Source organism: Echinops telfairi, unplaced genomic scaffold (genome assembly GCF_000313985.2).
Source record: "Echinops telfairi isolate 266 unplaced genomic scaffold, ASM31398v2 ScPeMD7_18;HRSCAF=68, whole genome shotgun sequence".
Classification (NCBI taxonomy): domain Eukaryota; kingdom Metazoa; phylum Chordata; class Mammalia; order Afrosoricida; family Tenrecidae; genus Echinops; species Echinops telfairi.
In genome coordinates this window covers 47,649,334-47,655,547 of record NW_022103915.1, presented here as the reverse complement: position 1 = coordinate 47,655,547, position 6,214 = coordinate 47,649,334, and the positions used below count along the sequence as shown (strand labels likewise).

Here is a 6,214-nt window from a genome sequence, read left to right as displayed (position 1 = left end):
GCGTTATATGATCCGAGGGGCAGTGGTCTTCCAGTCCAAGAGATTGAGAATTTTAACCAGTTAGGTTAGGGGCATGGTCCTAATAAAGCAGAATAGGTGCAATACCACTTAATGCAATTGTTTGAGAGGCCGCATGGCTCTGAAACACTTTGAAAACTTGCCTGCGATGCTAAAGGAACCTAGACCCTTCTATGATGTTAATACAAAGGCTTGACGACCTGGGGCATTTGCACACTCTGTTCACTGCCCTTGGCATCTGGAAAGATGCCTAAGGTTGCTGGTGGCATCAGGGGTTAAGACTCAGAGGCCTTGGAAGCCACAATGCCTGGGATAAGGGCACCCAGGAAGTCACCACCAAACTGTGTAGAACTACCTTCTGCTGCTTCAACTCGCAACTGCTGACACAAAGCCTTGAACCACCGTGACAAAGGACCACTTTCCCCAAGGACCAGGATGCATTTGGTGTGTTCTACTCAGTGGGAGTGGAAGGGTTGGTTTCATAGCCTTTCAAACAAGCCCATCCTTGTCAAATGTTTGCTAATTGCTCAGCCATTCCCTTAGTCCCCTCTGCCCTCAAAAAATTTAAAAAAAAAAGAAAAAAAAAAGAGGGTGTTCAGGGCCCTGCTGGTGCCCAGTTTTGCTACTGACTTTCCTTGTTCTTGATCTCTTGTTTCAATGTGTGCTTTCTTTCTCCTATGTGCTCACTGAAGCCCGATTGTGGAAGTCAAGCTATAATTAGTTTATACATGGTTTAATTCGCGGTGGCTCTTTTGGCATTAGACTCAAATGGGCTTTGATGTCTGGCTGGAGCTTTGATCTGAGACCCTCTTGAATGGTGGTCATCACCCCAACTCAAAGGATGGCCCTTTACTCCCCACCCCCATCCCAATTTGGAGACAGCTTTCTCCCCAATTACATCACTGTGTTTGTTTGACCATAAAAGTTGCAAGGCATCATTCCGTTGCTCTGTTCCACGGCAAAGTGTGCCTTGTGGCCCTTCACTTTGCTTGCTGCAATAGAATGTTCCCCGCTAGAGAAGACATTGGCGTGGGCGCCACTGGGACTTGTTCTCCGGGCAAAGCATCGGAAGGTGTGATCTAAGGGACCCGTCCTAGCTCTGCCCAGGCAGAACCTACGCATTTTTAATCTATTCACTCACGATTCTTATGCCCATAACGTGACCTGAGCTTCTGGATCCTTCAGGGAGCAGATGCAGCCCAGGTTTAGGACCACATTTTCTGAGTGTCACGAGCAGGTTTTCTGAGAAGTTGAAGAGGACTGCCAGGGAAGCGGAGGAAGGGACTCAGGCTGAACGCTCCCAGAAAGAAGGTAATGAAGTAGCTTTAGAAGAAGAGCATCCGCACATGCTTTAACAGGAGCAGAAAAACCAACAAGAGCAGGGGAAGGGAGACCCTGCAGGCAATAGAAGGGAGCACTGGCTAATGGCTTTCAACTGCCTCGTGAGTCCCTGCAACCAAACCTAAGACCGGAAGAGGACCCCAAAGCCGGGGAATGGAGACACAGCTGACTGTCTGCAAAGCCGGGGAATGGAGACACAGCTGACTGTCCGCAAAGCCGGGGAATGGAGACACACCTGACTGTCCGCAAAGCCGGGGAATGGAGACACACCTGACTGTTGAATGAAGACGAGAGTGAATAGGGGCAACCCGACCAGTTACCCTGAATCTTACAGTGCTGGAAAACAATTCTAGCATTGAGCTCCGGGCTCCTAACTTCATTTGACAGCCCCGTTTGTTTTAACTGGCACGTGAATTGGCACATTATTTATTGATGTGGAATGGATACTTTGGAAGGCATAACCTTTTTCCTATTGGTGACTGTTTTATTGGCGGAACCATCTGAGTACAGGAGTGTTAATATTTAAACTTGCTGGGAACACTTGCTCTTTTTTTTTTTTTTAGTGGAGTTGTACAAGCTGTATGCTTTGGACTACGGAATCAGATCCAAGTGGCAGTTGGTTGAGAGAGGGGTGGAGAGGTGGGGACTGGTCTGTCTGCTTTAACAAGTAAAAATATCTTTTGGCTTCCTGAACACCCCCGCCCCCCCACCCCCAGCTTCCTAAATATAGTTGTTGATGTGTGACTTAACAGGGACTATGTTAAAAGGCTCTACCCAACCTTGGGGAGTCTTAATTCAGTGCTAGAAAGCAAGAAGCTTACTTAGGAATTATTAGAATGAAACAATGACACGGATGAATAACATTTGGCAGTCAAGCTATGTCATTACTCTTTTGTGTCTTCTTAAAAATTAGGGAGGAAAATTGCTCTTGTATTTCCTAGTGTAATTTGTTACATAAGTAGAATTGCTTTTGTATGTTCAATGGACAGCTGGCTATAATTTCATTTTCAGGTCCACGATAGAATCTGGTTAATTATAATCAAAGTTGTATCTGTAGATAGTTGTATTTTATGCTTCCTAGAAGGCAGCCTTTAAGGAGCACTGGTGACATAGTGGTTACATGTTGGGCTAGTAACCCCACGGTCAGAAGTTCAAAACTACCACCTGCTCTGGAGGAGAAAGATAAGACTTTCTACTTCCTTAAAGAGTTACAGACTAGGAATGGGTTTTGGACTCACATTAAATCCTAGCTCCAATTTAAGAATAATTCGTTCTTACATCATGGCCCTGCTTGATTCTTGCCCTCAGGAAGGGAACACAGGAGATATAGGCACTATAGCAAACTGGGGCGAAGAAATTACATGGTGCTGGCCATCAGATAAAATAGTATCTGGGGTCCATCTAAGTGAGATGTCAACTAAGTCCACATGGAAGAAGCACACCATGATCAGTCATCAAAGGATTGGAAATCATATCATCTGAAGTTGAAGGAGGGAATAGTATCAGAGCCTAAATTGTGAGAATCCGGTTTGCAGAAGGGTATGGATGACAGTGCGAGCCAAAGATACATTTGTGGGAACTACATTATGAAATAAACCTCCTGTGATTTCCCTCTATCCATCATAGAGAGATGGGAGGAAAGTGGTTATTAACCAGTGCATTGGAGAAGATCAAGCTATGTCATTACAGGGTTGCCACCTGACTTGAACGGCTATAACCTTGCCAGTTGATCCCCCTCTGATGTACATTGGACTTGATCTGGTTTTCAACATTTCCTGTATTTTTTCCGTTCATATTGGGGTTTATCTCAGATGTGTTATATCATTGGGGGTCACCCTCCTGAGCCTGTGTTACACGTTTTTCTGTTTTTCAGTATATTAAACCCAATATTGATGAACCTATAGGAACACAAGTAGAATAAGGGTTGGGGGGGGACCACATGGGGAGGGGGACCGTACAGTGGGTGGGGGTGGGTGGTGGGTAAAAGAGAGCTGATGTTATCAAGGAGTCCAGGTAGGAAAAGAATGTTTGGAAATGGATTGTGGTAGCAATTGTACAAAACTGCTTGATGAGATTGAACCATGGAATGATCTATGTATTAACTTCCAGTAAAAAACAAATTAAAAAAATTTTTAAAAAGAGTTCGTCTTGGCAACCCAAAGGGGCAGTTCTACTCTGCTCTATTGGGTCACCATGAGGGAGAACTGACTTGAGGGTGGTGAGTTTCTGTTTTTGAGAAGGCAGCCTCTTAAGTTTGTGCTTCGTCTCCAATCCTTGCTGACTCCTGGGAGGGAATGGGACCCACAACCAGCCTCTTCAGGAAACCTGGACTTTGTGCCCTGGAGCAAGCACCCTCCTTGTCCCCTCTGTGCCTGTGAGTTCCTTTATGCTGGTGGTAGAAGGGATAGCACTGGGGAGGAGAATGGAAGTGGCAAGAGGCTATTGTTTTTTGGGGGTGGTGGTGGGGCGATGTAAATGTTAGCTTAGGTCCTTGGACGGCACAAAATGGCTTGTGCTCAACTACTAACCCCAGAGTTGTTCAAAGTCATCCAGTGGTACCACGAAAGAAAGGCCTGGTGACTTGCTCCCCTAAAGATTTAAACAAAGAAAACCCTATGACATAGTTCCATGCAAACACATAATGTCTCCATCAACTTCGTGGCAAAGGGTTTGGGTTTTAAATGTTGGCTCAATTCTATCTGTAATAACGATAAAGCGGACACTCCTAAGTTCAGCTAAATGGTATGTTCATGAAAAAGCAAGTACACACACCCTATACTTCATTGAGTTTTTCTAGCAATCATCAGTTGAAGGGTGACTACTGGCACCATCCTTGAGTCAATTCTGACTCATCGAGACCCCACAAGACAGAGTAGAACGGTCGCTGTGGGTTTCCAAGGTTGGGAATTTGATAAGAGTAGACAGTCTCATTTTTATATCTAGGGGAAGCTGGTGGTTTCAAACTGCAAACCTTGTGGTTAGCAGCCCAAATGAGTAACCCATGGAACCGCCAGAGCCCTTCACTGGGATAGAAAAGCACTTTCAAACAGTTTCTGGCTTCCAGGAGGTGCATTTTATAACGTCACTCACTGCCCGTGATTCTAACTCACAGTGACCTGCAAAGGCATGGGGAGTTGAAAGTCTCGTCTTTCTCCTGCAGAGCAGCTTGTGGTTTCAAACTGCTGACCTTGTGGTTAGCAGCCAGCTCATAACCCACTATGCCGCCAGGGCTCCTTGTTTTCAATCACGTAGTTGCACTTTTAGACACTGATACGTGCATGTGCACACCCCCAGATCACTGACTATGCACGTAACATGTGGTAAATGCAGGATCAGATGTTCCTGTAGCAACTGGAGTTCAGAGGGGTGCAGCTAATGAACTGACCTTGGAAGGAACTTTAGACCACACACAGAGAGGGGAGAAAAATACCAGTAAACAAATGGCCTTCCAGCGCTTGCTCTCCCTCACAGCAACTGCCAATGTGTCAGACTAGAACGTTGTTCCACAGTTTTCGATGGCTGCTTTTTTGATAGATCACCAGGCCTTTCTTTCAAGAAGGCTCTCGGTGGACTCAGACTTTCCACCTGTGGATCAGCAGCCCAGCACATTGACTGTGTGCACAACTTCAGGACTCCAGGTAGGGTGTGAAGTCCTAGGCGGGTTGCAGCAGTTTGGGAAAGGTACCAGAGTCTGAAACAAGTACACGCTTTCACGCACCACTATGGTTGAACCTCGGCAGATTGGGCCTGGGTAGAGTCCATTTCTGAGGCTTGTAGGTGCACTGCTTTTTTATTTAGATGATAATTTTCCATCAACAGAGGAGCCTGTGGCTCAGTGATTAAAGCCCTCAGCTGTTAACCTAAAGATCAGCGGTTCAAACCCACTTGCCCTTTCCCAGGAGAAGCTGTGACAGTCTGCTTCTGTAAAGATTACAGCCTTGAGGACATTATAGGGCAGTGCTACTTTGTCCTGTGAGGTTGCAATGACTCAGTTCAATGACAGGGAGTCTGCTTTTGGTTTCCAGAGAGAAGCCAGCTAAAGACCACAAACCCCACTGAAATTCCCCCTGATCAGTGTCCTAAGCAACGATGACCATACCACAAGTGATACTTCAGTGGAAACTTTATTAGAGTTATGTCTTTTTGAAAAAGATCTGTTACATGTTGTATATAGTTTTTAACCATAAGGTAGGTTCTGTAGTCTAAACTCCATTTTACTGATGGGGAAACAGACACAGGGGTGAGTTAAGTTACCTGCACAACTGGTCATGGGTGGAACTGGGATTCCAATTCAGGCTGTCTGCAGAATCAGAGCTCTAACTGTGAATGCAGACCAAACAACAAGAAAAACAAAACAAAACACACACACACACACACACACACACACACACACACACACACCCATGGGCATCCAAAAGACTTGTTTCAATCCATCGCTTGCTCTAGAGCGACATCCTCCTACCTAGTTTTAAATGTCTCCCAGTTAGGCTTCGGCCTCAAGCAGTTACAAAAATCACAACCACGAACAACAGAACCACGAGCTTACAGTGTCGTGAGAACCGCACTGCACACTCGCTGTCTTGCTGGCTCCTCTCCTGCCTCAGAGAACTCGCACGACCTTCTTCGGTAAGGCGAGGGCAACCTAAGTGGGTCTGAGGAATGGAGATCGACGGTGGACGGGAGGGGAAAGGGTTAAGAGTGTGAGTTGAAACTTGGTCCAGTTTCAGAAAGTTCTCCCGGGAGGCCGCCTGCCTGCCCCTTCTCGGACCCTGCGGGCGAGTCCGCCGGTAACAGGATGCTGGGGCTCGGGCGCTCGCTCCGGCTTTGTGCGATGGAGAAGAGCCAATAAGGAGCG

At 46.3% G+C, this 6,214-nt stretch overlaps 1 protein-coding gene across 1 annotated transcript in view; it reads left to right on the top strand.

The window, feature by feature from the left end:
- Window positions 1-6,214, top strand: part of DACT1 (dishevelled binding antagonist of beta catenin 1) — a 94,241-nt gene that overhangs the window by 75,454 nt on the left and 12,573 nt on the right. The window lies entirely within an intron of this gene.